Raw genomic sequence first — 13,255 nt, 5'->3', positions numbered from 1 at the left:
ACGAGTAGAGGAAGCAGTGACTTTTCCCTCATCATCACTATCTTCTCCGCGTCTGTTAGTCTTCTGGGTTGCCTTTCTCGGTGGTTTTGGGGAGGGTCCCTCACCAGGATCTTCCTCTACTTCCTCCATCCGTTCCAGACGTGAGGACACACGTTCCCATCTCTGGCCTTCCACTGGGGCGACTGACACTGATGCTGGTGCTTCCTGTGGTCGGCTGGGATTGACTTGTTGCCTTCCCCTTAGGGTTTGGATCTCATTCTCGAGACTCTCTATCTTTTTCATAAGCCATTCGATCTGAGATCCCCCTGATCTCCCACACTCACTGAGGGGTTCTATTAATTTCCCAAGGTCCCTCTGGTGTTCAGGGGTGAGATTACCTGATACTGGGGGTCCCGATGCTTCTGGCCCTTTTCCTGAGTCTCTCTGCACTATTCTTTGCAAGTCTCTCTGCAATTTATAGTAAACTACTACAATTAGAGAGACTAACAACACAGTATTCCAATTGACACCCCAGTCATACTTAAGGAATTCAGAGCATTCGTGAGCCAGTTCAAGCACGGTGCCTGTGATGTTCGTTAGTCTGGAAGGGAGCCAGGCAGATATCTCTATCCCTGCCAGCCGTCGGATTAATAAATCTACCCCTACCCCCAACATCAGGAAGTCCTTAAGCCAGGACCACAGGAACCTAGGGACTATCAGTCCTACATACAGGGCTGCTGAAAAAGACCACCTAATTACTGCCCAAAACATTGCCCTGAGCTCTGCCCGCATTCTCCACCAAAAATGTCACGGAGTTCTCTCTAGAGCTCACTCCGGGACAGGGGCACAAAACCCGGGCAGCAGGAACAAAAGCCCCCTCCCCCCCTTTTCTCTAGCGGCAGGGTACGGCAGAGTGCGGCGTGGCCCGGCCCGGCCACGTGCGTTTCAGAAGAGGGGAAGGGAAGGGAGATTGCGATTAGGTCTAACAAAAAATAAGGGAGGAAAAAGGTGATCTGAGAACGAATGGCAGTTTAATAACCTAATAACACTAAACAACAACAAGAGAATTTCAACAAAGAGAATACCAAGTCCCCAATCTCACCGATGGAGCTGTGGAAGGCAGGAAGGTCTGACCACGTTGTCTCCTCGCAGGGAGCCGGTCCAGCAACGCCGTCCCCTTCCTCACTTCCCTTCCGGTGCCCCTCCCCACATGCTCATTAAGGCAGTTCACAAAAAAAAAAAAAACTTGTCCCCTTTACTCCCATTATGAAGCATGGTGTTCTGATGTGGAATACCAACACCAACCAAATTGCAAAACCATAACACAGGCTCAGATCAGCCCCTTCAGCAGAGCTGGGAGAAATGAGTGCCTGAACAACGATGATCTCCTTCTCTCCGTCACTGCTGGCACACGGACAGCTCTCATTTGAATTGCAGCGACTTGTGCTTCCCATGAGGTCTCTGTTGATGGAAGCACTCTCTGAGCCACCAGCACTTGACCTGGCTTTTCTGGGTTCACAGGGGCTCGATTCACCTAGGAAGGAGTGGATACACAGGGGTTAGCATTCAACTTTCTCTGCCCATGGACACAAAGGCTTGGTGCTGCCTGTCAAGTAGGCTTCAAACAGCCTTAGAGGCTCCTTTGGGAAAACAGGGCTCAGCTGAAGATGTCAGGCATGGGCTTGAATGCCAGAAGGAGGTACAAGCCCACTGAAAGTGTGAATTCTACCCGTGTTGCTGACAAGCAGTGTTTTGAAAGCTGGATTTGCACCCTTACCTGCCAGGACCACGAGTCCTTCTTTGGAAGGCTCCCTGGCACTGCTCTGCAGTTGGTGTTTGGCCACAGGGGATGGTTTGCGCAGGCAGAAACAGGAACACCAACTGCCAGCTGGTGATTCCTTCCTCTGTCTGGGAGAACTCAGTCTGGAGAGAAAACAGAGCATGCTGTCAGTCGTGGTGCAGGGTGAGGGAAGAGCTGCACCGAGCCCTTGTTAATTGTTGCCCGTTCCCGGCACTGCCTGCTTTCTGCTGAAACACAGCTTAGAAACGCGCTCTGTTTCAAACAGCAGAGGATGCTTCCATTCCTACAGCTCAGCCCTCAAGTCCTGCTGGCTACATTCCTCTCAACCATGTCAAGCAAGATGCAGAGCATGTGAGCAAAGGCTCCACAGCCGGACAGGACAGGAGCTGGCAGGTGTAACTGCTTTCTGAGGAATGGTGCAGCCATAAGAAAGGCTCTAAAACATCCCTGCATCTTACACTAACACCACCTCAGCCTCAGCTCACTGCTATCTCTAATTTCTAGTGCCGGCAAGTCTGACCAACAGCTCTCCTTAGAGGAGAACAGGAACTGGTTTCAGGCATGTGGCCCTGAAATCTGGAAAACCCCAACGTTTCCAGGTACAGCCAGCACAGGCCAGGATAGACGCCAGCGTGGCTTTCTGCACCGCGTGACTGCCTGCCCAACCAGGAAGGAAAGGCACCTTGTGTGGCTCCACTGAGCCCATTCGGCAACTGTGCGTTAGTTGAGTACTCAGAGATATAATGGGCAAAAAGTAAACCAATAAAGCCCACCTGACCAGTTATGATAGGGGCTGGAAAGGGAAGTCCTCTTTACCTTTCAGATGGAAAATCAATGATTGTGTGGAATCTCCCTGAAATCTCCTCCACTTCAATTTCACTGCTTCGTGTCACAGCAGGAGAGCTGCTCTGGCTGCTTCTCAGAGCCTGTGCCTCCTGCACAGTGAGAAGCTTTGTGGCAGTAGGAGACTCCAACACAGACTTGGGACCAGGTAGAGTATTGCGCCCTGCAAGGGAAAACCACAGGTAAGACGGAGGATCAGAAAGCAGCAGCACAGCCATCCCCGTTCTGCATTTTTCTCAGACTTGCTTATCTCTGCCACACGAAGAAGAGGAGCTCAAAGTAACTGGGTGCTCAGAGGTATGCTCGAGGCAAAGGACACAGTCATAATTAAGAGCTGCTCTCTGTAACGAAACAGGCATTAAAAAAACAAAATCCTAGAAGACAGGCCTGGGAACTCAGAAATCTTTGCTGCCACACTTCAATCATGCTTCACCTCCATTCAAAACATCATAAAGGCAGGGATGGTTTTCTCCATGTAAAGTCTGGCCTCGCACATTCTCAGGACCCAGCAACAAGGTGCCATGTTCTCATCTAAGCCCAGAAGCCCCCTGTCCCGTTGAGAGTCAAAGCGTATTTGAAAGATCGTGGCCTCGATTGGATCAAGATCAAGCTAATGGAGGAAGACGCTCACCTGCTCCCTCTCCCATGGCTGACGTGGATTTGGAGCCAAAGAGGCCGTCTGTGTGGCTAATGATGAATTCCACCACTGCTGTCTGCGTCTGGACTTCCAAGGCAGCAGCTCCTCCACTGGCGCAGGCTGACTGGCTCTGCTGGGATCTGAAGAAAAGGCAGATTTTACAAGTCATTCCTCCAAGACTGTTTCCCCAGGTCTGAATTTTTGCAGCCCAAAGCAGTCCAACTGGGCTCTGGAGACTTCCGCAGTGGGCAATCAGCATCGCCACCTACGAAATTCTCCTGGATGATCAAGGACACAGCAGTCCCAGCTAAACAAGAGAAGATTTCATCAGAAGATTTCATCACTAAAATCTAAATATGATTGCTTTGCAAGTTCCAAACTATGGCTAACAGCTAATGGAAGTCCACAGGCCAGCAGCACCAACTTTTATATTATGTTCTTAACACTGTAATTGTGGATTTGACATTCATATCAAGAGCAGAAGGGAAATTACTCTTAGAGCTCAAGTCATCTTTCACAGCCTGTGTCAACAAGAGCAGCACCTCACAGCCTTTGGTTTGAAGACCTGGACCACAAGCTAGCTAATGATTTTACACAGAATTCTAGCGTTCAAGTCATTGTTTATATTAGGGCTGCAATTCTACTGAAAGCCTTAAAGTTCATCACACTGAATTATCACTGGCACCACACATAACTCCACGTTACATATGTGATCACAAGCAACCTGGCAACTTCAGACAATTCCCAAGCACTCCATGTGCACTTGGCTACTAAAGTACAGAAAAAGGAATTAACATCAGAAATAGCTGCAGTCAAAACCATCTAAGAATCCAAGTCTCCAGGAAACAAGGAAACCAAATCCTCTCCAGGACCGTGTCTTCTAAATAGAAACAGATCAGAAAGGTGAGATCTTCCCCCCTTTGACCACCCACTCATGTAACGTCCATGTCATTTCTAAGTATGCTGCCCAGACCAAGACTGAGGATGCTTCAGAAGAAGACCTTCCCTGCTAAGCCAAACAGAACAAGTAAGGTATCAAAATATGTAGAGCCAAACGTGGAAAGGTGCTCTAAGAAGGCAAGCATCACAAGAGACCAACAGGAATGCTTACACAATCCAAACAATGCACAATTTCTGTTCCACAAGCTGCCAAGAGGAATGTGTGCAGTACTCACAGCGCACCATGTACACTGCTTACTGCAGTCATACTACTTCGTAGGACCAGCCCAACTTAATAAAACATTTTAAAACATTTAATGAGCAGTCCGAACTGTCTGGATCAGCACGGTTCACTTGGAAGGGACCTTCATAGATAAACCTGAAGAGGTGAGGCGACTGCACTATCTAAACCTAAAAGCATATAGGACCTTAAAGCATAAGCCTTAAAGCATAGAAGCATGACCAGCAGGTGGAGGGAGGTGGTGCTGCCCCTCCACACTCCTCTCATTGAAACCCCATCTGGAGCACTGCATGCAGTTCTGGAGCCCTCAACACAAGAAGGACTTGGAGTTGTTCAGGCAGGTCCAGAGGAGGGCCATGAAGGTGATCAGAGAGGGCTGAAAGCACCTCTGCTATGTGCACAGGCTGAGAGAGATGGGGCTCTGCAGCCTGGATAAGACTCCAAGGAGACCTTAGAGTGGTGTTCAAGTATCTGAAGAGGGCCTACAGGGAAGGCTGGGGAGGGACTTTTTATAAGGGCAGGTAGCAACAGAATGAGGGCAAATGGCTTTAAATGGGAAGAAGGTAGATTTGGATTGGATATTAGGAAGAAATTCTTTACAGTGGGTTTGGTGAGACACCAGAGCAGGTTGCCCAGCAAGGTTGTGAATGCCTCCTCCCTGGAAGCATTCAAAGCCAGGCTGGGTAGGACGTTCCAGCAACCTGGTCTACAGGGAGGTATCCCTGCCTATAGCTTGGGTGTGGGACTACGTCATCTTCAAGGACCCTTCCAATCCAAGCCATTCTATGCTTCTATTTTCATGAGGCTATTTTTGTTCTCTGATTTGTTGTGCTTCCTGAGTAGAATAATCTTGCCCAGAACTTGCCTAGAAGATGCAGTTAAAGTAGCTGAAGCCTAAGGCCACAGACTGCTGGACTTTAGCCCAGCTGCAAGTAAGGAAGGCCACAGAGCTTACTCTAACTGCAAGAGAAGGAAGTCAGAAAGAGGAAATGGACAGACTTTGCAAGCATTGACAGATCTTACAGCCCTGATGACTGGAGAAAAGAGATAACACCACCAAGAGATAACAAAAGGAACCCATCCAGAGCAGAAAGATCTCAAACCTCAATAGTACTATTGGTCTACGTGGCTGAGCGAGAGGTTGGGAACATGCAGCCAAAGGGACAGGATCAAAGGCCTCCCTGAAATCTAGAAAGATTACATCCTTTGCCTTCATACACTGAGTGGGTGGCCTTATCATAGAACAAGATTTGATGACCAAGACTGGTTGCACACATGCTCCCTCACCGATGTTTAGGCCACCAGACTGTTTACCCGGGCAGAGCTTCAGCACACAGAGGCATTTTGACCAGAACCTTGTGCTGAACTCTAAAACTTACCCCCAGGCTTCCTGACTGTGTGGTACTGGCACGTCCTGTTTGGGATGGAATTCTCAAGGGAATGTGCTTGCCACGAGCCTTCTTAGACTGAAGCAAGAGATAGGTTGCCACAACTGGTTGTAATCCCACTAGAAAACAAGAGGATTTAGATCTCTTCAGAAACATTGTCAGTACAAAGAAAAATTCTGCATGTCTGCCATATTTTCCCTTTGATGTGCAACCTTCACGTCTGATCACATTAGGGTAGTTTCAGGCCTCAGCTAATTCACACAATATGTCTGAGATCAAGAAGCAGACTACACTCATTTTTGCTTGAAAGTTAGTGTATTGTACAATTGCTGGAAGTGAAAACTAAAGCTGGTGCCAGAATCTCTCTACTGAAGTGAATGGCAAAGCTCCTACTAATTCAGTTTGTACAGCATTTCAGCTGGACTCCCATTTCTGTGTGCCAAGTTCCAGCCCAGCTCCAAGGAGCATCGACATTCAGCTGGATTTTCAGCAGCTTTTTGACTACTATGAGAACCGTGGGTACAATGCTTGACAGACTCAGTGTAGTATAATAAGCTTGAATTACTTATCAGGCATTAGAAGTCCTTTGAATTAAGACTGTGAAAATATCACAGACTTGAACTGAAGAACTTTTTCCCTTGTAGGTCGATTGTTCGCTTTATTCCCTGTACCTAGGATTTCAGCATGGAAAAATATAACAGAAAGGCTGAGAAAATACAATTAAAGGAGAAAAAAATGAATAAATGTGAACTTCAGAAATGTAGTTATTAGGTAGACTATGAAGTTCTGCAGTGGTACCTTACCTCTGAAAGGTGTGAAATATTTCATGTTTGAGAATAAGTGAGTGTTAGAGTCTGTTCATACAGTAAGGTTATTTACTGTAGGAGTGGGCTTAAATACAGAGAATTACTGACATACGTTTATTACCTCTGATGTTAATGCTGATCTACTCTCTCTTCTCTTGTTGTGAAACACAGAAAGCTGTTACACAGTCTTCATCAAGGTGTCCCAGCTGCAAGAATAAGACCTATACTGAGGAAACAGCTTTCAAGTCATCTCACAGCCCAATCTCACCGTGGTAGTGTTCTGCTGTGCAGCAGTCAATAATTAGCCATGATTTCAGATTCTTTTTTAAATAGTTAGAGTTATGGCTACTTATTACAAGGAGAAAACACAAAGAGTCATCCAAATTCAGCAACTAGTCCCTCTGTGGCAACAGGTCCTGAGTTCTGAATTCAAGTACAAAAGCCTGTCAGCAGATGAGACCTTTTACTAGAGCAGAAGTGACGCTTCTATCTCTTCTTGATTCCTAGTTCCATGGCGTGCACAGCATGCTGTGCTGCATGCACAGCACAGCTGTTCTTCAGAGCAACAGTGGCACCCAGTGACCAACAGCAGCCATTGTCTGCAAATACACAGCAACTTCCCAGGATCTGCAGCAACAATCTCCCCACACACTCCACTTCACACAGACACTATGACCCTGAATAGACTCAAGCAGCAGACTGAAAACAAGTCAGAGTTTTAGATTCCAAAATATTTGAGGTTCTATAATGTGTGAAATTCAGTTACACAACAGTGCCGAGGTGCCTGCATTTGAAGCAACTTTCAGATCACAACCATGTAAAATAAAAACAAATTCAGTGCAGAAATAGCAAGCCTGTAACTTAATACCCATGAGATTATCAATTTTTATACTGCATTCTGATTAAGTTCTCCGAAAAGAAACACAACTTCCTGTTGAATTCTGAAGGCAATCTGTGGGTTCCTACATTACCTCCTGATTCTGGAGGAAATTCTAATAGCAAATGCAGAACTTTGCTCTTCATAGACATGAGAAGAGCTGGCATTTAGGAACATTCATTTCTGGGAAATCAAATGATGTGTCTCTATTTTTACTACAGATAGTATAGGGAGCAGCCAGTGGAAGAACCAGATACAAAAAATCCAGCCCATTGGCAAGAAAATACTTCTCCTCAAATTCTGTATGCTATCATGGTATAGAATCAGGCTACAGTGCCACATAGGCCAACCAAGCGTAGAACCAAATCCACAAAATACTGGTAGACAAAGCAGCAAAAACAGGGACAATATTCAGCAGACAGGCCTTTCTACCCACAGCTCAGCATGTTCTGCCATCCGAAAAGCAAGGCCTCTTGTCAAGCTCAGCTATTTCCCTTCTCAGTGTATTCTAGCACCACTGATACCCACTGGTATCCTCCTGTAGAGTGCCATCATAATGTCATCATGAAAGGAAAAACAGATTGCACAAAAATGATGGATAATTAACAGAGCAAATTGCTCTTTCAAAAACTTAGTAATAGAAAGAGATCTCTGAAGCTGCTGTTCTGTAGAGCCCCAAAGCAGTCGCTTGAGGCAGTTCAGGATTAGCCAGAGACAAACCAGCCAGCTGTGTGAACTGAGACCAATTGCACTTTTCTAGTCTGTGGCCACTGACAGCTTCTGAGAGCTACCAAGCAATGCAACCTAGCAGAATTCAGAAGGGAAACCAAGAGAGCCTACCTGAGCTCCACTGCCTTTCAATGCTCTGTGGAGAGGGAAGGGAAAGAGGGGAAAACAAACACCGCTCTACATCCCTCTGAGCCAATAGACGCTTTGCCCTGGATTAGCTCTGGTGCTGCATAAGCTGGGCTTCCACAGCATGTGTTCAGGCGGTAATCAAGGCCTGCCTGGAATAACACAAAAAATAGAGAGAAACGTTTGCTTTAACAGAGTTTATGTCTTCTGGTCATAACACTTGAGAAGCCTCAGAGGCTTCTTCTCCTGTGTATGTTTTCATTCACCTTAGATTTTGTTTTCATTCAATGTGACCTCACTAAGCAAATATTGTCTAAGACCATGAGTATCACATAAATGTGCAGATCTCAAGCTGCTCACTTATCTAGTACCCTTGGCATGATGCTTTCTTTTCCTCAGCTGATCATCTAGATTGTGCCTGTTGATTGTGCAACAACAGCCTGTTGATCTCGATTACCTGTGAGAGGCTCTAAATTTGGCCAGGAAAAATCATTTGAGGATAAGTAATTCCCTTGGAATCAGTAAGGCAGTCTTCCCATTCTTTCTTACCAGCACCCATGTTACATGTTAATAAAGGCTTCTGGAAATCAGTTTTAAGATCAAGGAACAATTCAGTTCAGGCATATGCAATCAGAGGATCCGTATGTCACCTGCAAAAGTCATTTTACTCTATCCACAATCTCATCCTACATACAGTTCCTTAGAAGGTTCCTTAGACACACCAACCCCATGCTCCTATTACAGACCCTTGCATAAGACAGGTGATATACCTACAAGATTATCTACAGCTCAGACTATGAAAACAGCTTTAAATTGTCAATCAGCAGATTTTCCCGGTGGATGACAAAGCAGTCAGGAATGATTTCCACCCAAGTGCCCAAGGAAACATCATTTCTCTTCTCTTTTTTCCTGCTGTGGACAGTGGTTCCCAGTCTACTCAAAGCTCGCTCGCTCTCGCTGTCTCAGAGATCTTCACTGACTGCTGGCAACTTCCCATCTTCCAATATCCCAGGTGGGAAATACTAGCTTGTATCTGTTGGAAAGGACCTGGGGACTAGGAGGACAAGTGGTGAGAGACCACAGGCTGAATGCAAGCCAGCAGTGTGCTCTGACAGAAAAGAAGTACAACAAGATCATCAGCTGCATTAAAAAGCAGCACAACCAGACCAGGACAAGTCATTCCTGCTTCAACACTCACTGGACCACATCTACAATACTGTATCTGCTTTTTGGCCAGGAAGGATAACAACCTGAAACAAACTCTGTGGATGACCTCCAGCCTGTGCAGGGGGCTGAAGCTCCCACTCAGAGAAGAGAAGCTGGGGAGAAAGATGTTTGTTCAGAGTGCCTTCCAGTAGCCTTAGATAGAGGGATTTCATAAGATGCCTAGGAAAATGCTCGTGCTTTAATGATTTGCTTTACTGAGAGATACCAGCAGCTTACAAAATGCCAAGCTCTAACCTATTGGTGAGGAAATATTCAAGCCTTCCAGTACCTAACCTGTGCTTCAAGTCTTCAGTGACAGAAAATCCATTGGATGGGGCCAGAGGAATGCATCTCACCCCACACCCTCTGTACAGCCACCATTTGTTTAAAGGATCACTCTTCCTTGAGGCACAAAACTAGAGCAGGTTACACAACAGACTGACACCACAAGGGCTTCTCTTGAGATACAAACTGCAGCAAAGAGCATCACAAAAATGTGAAACCAACACTCAGATCAGATCTGTGTCTCTGCTCCGCTCATTAGGAGCATCATGTTTTACTCCCCTTTCAGAGGAAGATACTTCTTCAAGGATAACAAAATCCAGCTCAGCTACAGAACACAGTACCACATAGCAATAAATATGTAACATTTCCTGTAGGGAAAGAATCCTAAGCACAAGTTATTGTCTGAGTTTCAGGTGGGACTGAATTATCTTCTTCAGTGTCTGATATAATACTACGTTTTCATTCTAGAGAAACAATGGAGATAGCGCAGTGATGCTTACAGTTGCTGCCAGGCAGCGTTGTACAGAGCCACAGTCAATCTCAGCTGAGAGCCCAAGGAAGTGAGAAGGAACAGAACTAGGACAGCTGACTTAAACTGGCCAAAGGATATTCCATACTATATGACATATTGTGGAAGGAGTTTTGAAGGGGGTAGAACTTCATGTCAATCTCTTCCACTACTAGGAGGCTAACTGGACACTGATTGGTAGGTGGTGAGCAATTGCTTTTGCATTCATCATAACTATTATCCTTTTCTCTATCTCAGTACATAATTCTATCTCAACCCATGAGTTCTACTTTGTGTTACTTCTCCCCCCTTCAGTTCAATCCTGCAATCCACTGGAATGGAGTGGAGTACTGTAACTCTCTCTGCCAACAGAAAAATAAAAACACATTCATTATTATTTATGGAAGACTGACTGCAGTTCAGGCTCACTGGTTTGAGGTCTCTGGGCATAACCCTGACTGTGAACAGAAGCAATTGCTGAAACAGTCTGTCAAAAAAAGACTGGAGCTTCCTCTTCCAAAAGGCGGTCCTTAGAAACAATGCAATCAAACAGCTCCCCTGTAAGATAAGGTTATCTGAAAATGCATTTAGAGAGTATCAGAGAAAGATAAGTAAGAAAGACAGCACAGAAAGCAGAAACTATTTCTTACCTCTATGACTATAAATATTTCTTTGATGTCTCTCTTACGTGATCCAATGGGCAAACATGTTGATGACTTCAGTTCTTCATGGCATCAATTTCTGTTTTAGCATGAGGCAAGTCATCCTTAAGAGACCATAAAAGCAAGCGATGAAATCGCTAACTACTGTGACATACCAGGTACCACATCTGACTGCTGTGGAACAGAACAAGCACATATGGGACAGTACACAATTCAACATCAACTCAGCAATGACTGACATCACTCCCATAGAAATTCTGAAACAGCTGTGAAAAATGAAAAGTAAAACATTCAGCATTTTCATTGGCATTTTGGTAAAGTTGCTGTAATAATGTAACAATAATGTAATGTAATGTAATGATGTAATAACTTCCTCCATTTTAAAGCCAGAGAATACTGCCCTCTGAACAACCAGCAACAAGATTTGTGGTGCTCTGTTAAACTTTTTCCAGCTCTACAGCATCTTTCAAAAGGCAATGGGACCAGTAGGCTGCATTCGTATGTACCATCCCACCTGCCCCCGTGTTCTTGAGAACTCCACAACTCCAACAGAAGATATTATCATATTTAAATGCCTTTTGGCTTACCCCTACAGTAACTTGCTCCATGATTTTTAGTGCAACTTTTTCACCAGTAAGAAGATGCCGCATAAGATTTACGTTTGCAAAACCACCTACAAATCAAAACACAGATGCTTAAAGTTGAGTGTGAATTCTTCTCTAATATAATATTACAATTTCCAACTGGTTTAAAAAACGAATTTCAAATTTATACAAATGAAACCTGACTTAGAGAACTGACAAGAGCTGTTAATCTATTCTCAGATTAATTCTAGAGTGGTGAGACAGACTGTTAGGCATGCTGTTTCTGTACAAAGATGACACTTACCCGTTCCAACTGTTTCATGGAATTCCTAGTACTTGAGAATTTCCTCGTAGTCACTGACAGACATCCTGAATGTGCAAGAACTGAAGATCCTCCAAGCACGTGCAATGAGGAAGTGCCAGCAGTGTTCACATCCTACTTAGGACATATTCTTAGAGGCAGAAGGGACACTCGTGGCAGATCCAGCAATGCTCATCTTCTCACCAACGTGCATCCCCCTCTCACCCAGCAACAACAAAACACAGTGCATGAAGCTGGCTTCACTTAGGTTAACAATATGGAACATCCCTCAGGGCTTTGTGCCACAGAGCAGTAGCAGGGCTGGTCTACAGCTTGAGGAAGCAGTGGAAGCCTTTCCCTGTATGGTTCCAGTGGTCCTGCAAGCACCCCACAGCCAGAGCGTTGCAAGCTGAGCTGTCTTGCTGTTTCTTGTACTCATCCCAATCTCTGCGAATGAAAACTCAGAATTCAGTCAAGGCGTTGATTGAGCACGAGCGTGCCTTTATTCAATAGGAAAAAGGAGGGGGTGTGATGTTTGGAGGAAAGATGGGACTCATTCTCTGTTGTCTGATGAGAGTGTCTCAGAAGTCGTGCTGTTGCCCAGAGCCTGGGACTCTTGGCCTGATTCTACCTCCCCCTCCAAGATGTTTGGCTTCTCCTCTGTAATGCTGACCTGAGCCTGCATGGTTGTGCTGCTGTCGGGGCACTCGTGCTGTGCTTGGGCTGGGCTGTCCTCGAAAGGCACTCGGTTCAGGCTGGTGCCTGAGGAGTCTGGCAGGCTCAGGTCAGCAGCTTCAACAGGTATGGGATGAACGAGAGCTTCAACGATGATGGCATTCTTCTCTTTATAACTGATGTTATACGGAAGGCTTTCATCTGAACTGCAGCATCCTGTGCTTAGTAACAGTTCTTCATTGATGGAATCACAGGATGCTGCATCGTAACATGCCCGGCGTCTTGGAGATATACAAGGGCTCGGGTCACCTAGGAAGGAGTAGACGCACAGCAGTTAGTGTCAAAGTTTCACAAGATGAATCATGAAACAGGTTCTTGACATTTGGCTATGCAGTGATGGTGAGCAGAAGCAAATAGGCTTCTAGCAACAGTGTCACTGTCTTGAAAGTGATCCTCGTGCAGGTCCAGCTCTTGTGTTGACAAGAGACTCATTTGGGAAAGACAGGGGTCAACTGAAGATGTCAGGCACAGGCTTGAATGCCAGAAGGATGTACAAGCCCACTGAAAGCATGAATTCTACCTGTGTTGCTGACAAGCAGTGTTTTGAAAGCTGGATTTGCATGCTTACCTGCCAGGACCAAGACTTCAGCTTCAGAGGGCTCCCTGGC

At 45.6% G+C, this 13,255-nt stretch overlaps 1 long non-coding RNA gene across 1 annotated transcript; it reads right to left on the bottom strand.

The window, feature by feature from the left end:
* Nucleotides 1-11,046: 11,046 nt before the first annotated feature.
* Nucleotides 11,047-11,998, bottom strand: LOC146753242 (uncharacterized). Its single transcript, XR_014940184.1, has 3 exons — nucleotides 11,916-11,998; nucleotides 11,615-11,700; nucleotides 11,047-11,131 (listed from the first exon to the last, which is right to left on the bottom strand). It is a non-coding gene; the product is annotated as an uncharacterized LOC146753242 (long non-coding RNA).
* Nucleotides 11,999-13,255: the final 1,257 nt, after the last annotated feature.

This window comes from Coturnix japonica, unplaced genomic scaffold (assembly GCF_054131305.1).
Source record: "Coturnix japonica strain WE unplaced genomic scaffold, WE-NBRP24 Scf039, whole genome shotgun sequence".
Taxonomy (NCBI): domain Eukaryota; kingdom Metazoa; phylum Chordata; class Aves; order Galliformes; family Phasianidae; genus Coturnix; species Coturnix japonica.
Note: the sequence above shows the minus strand (reverse complement) of the source record. Positions and strands in the feature narration are given on the sequence as shown.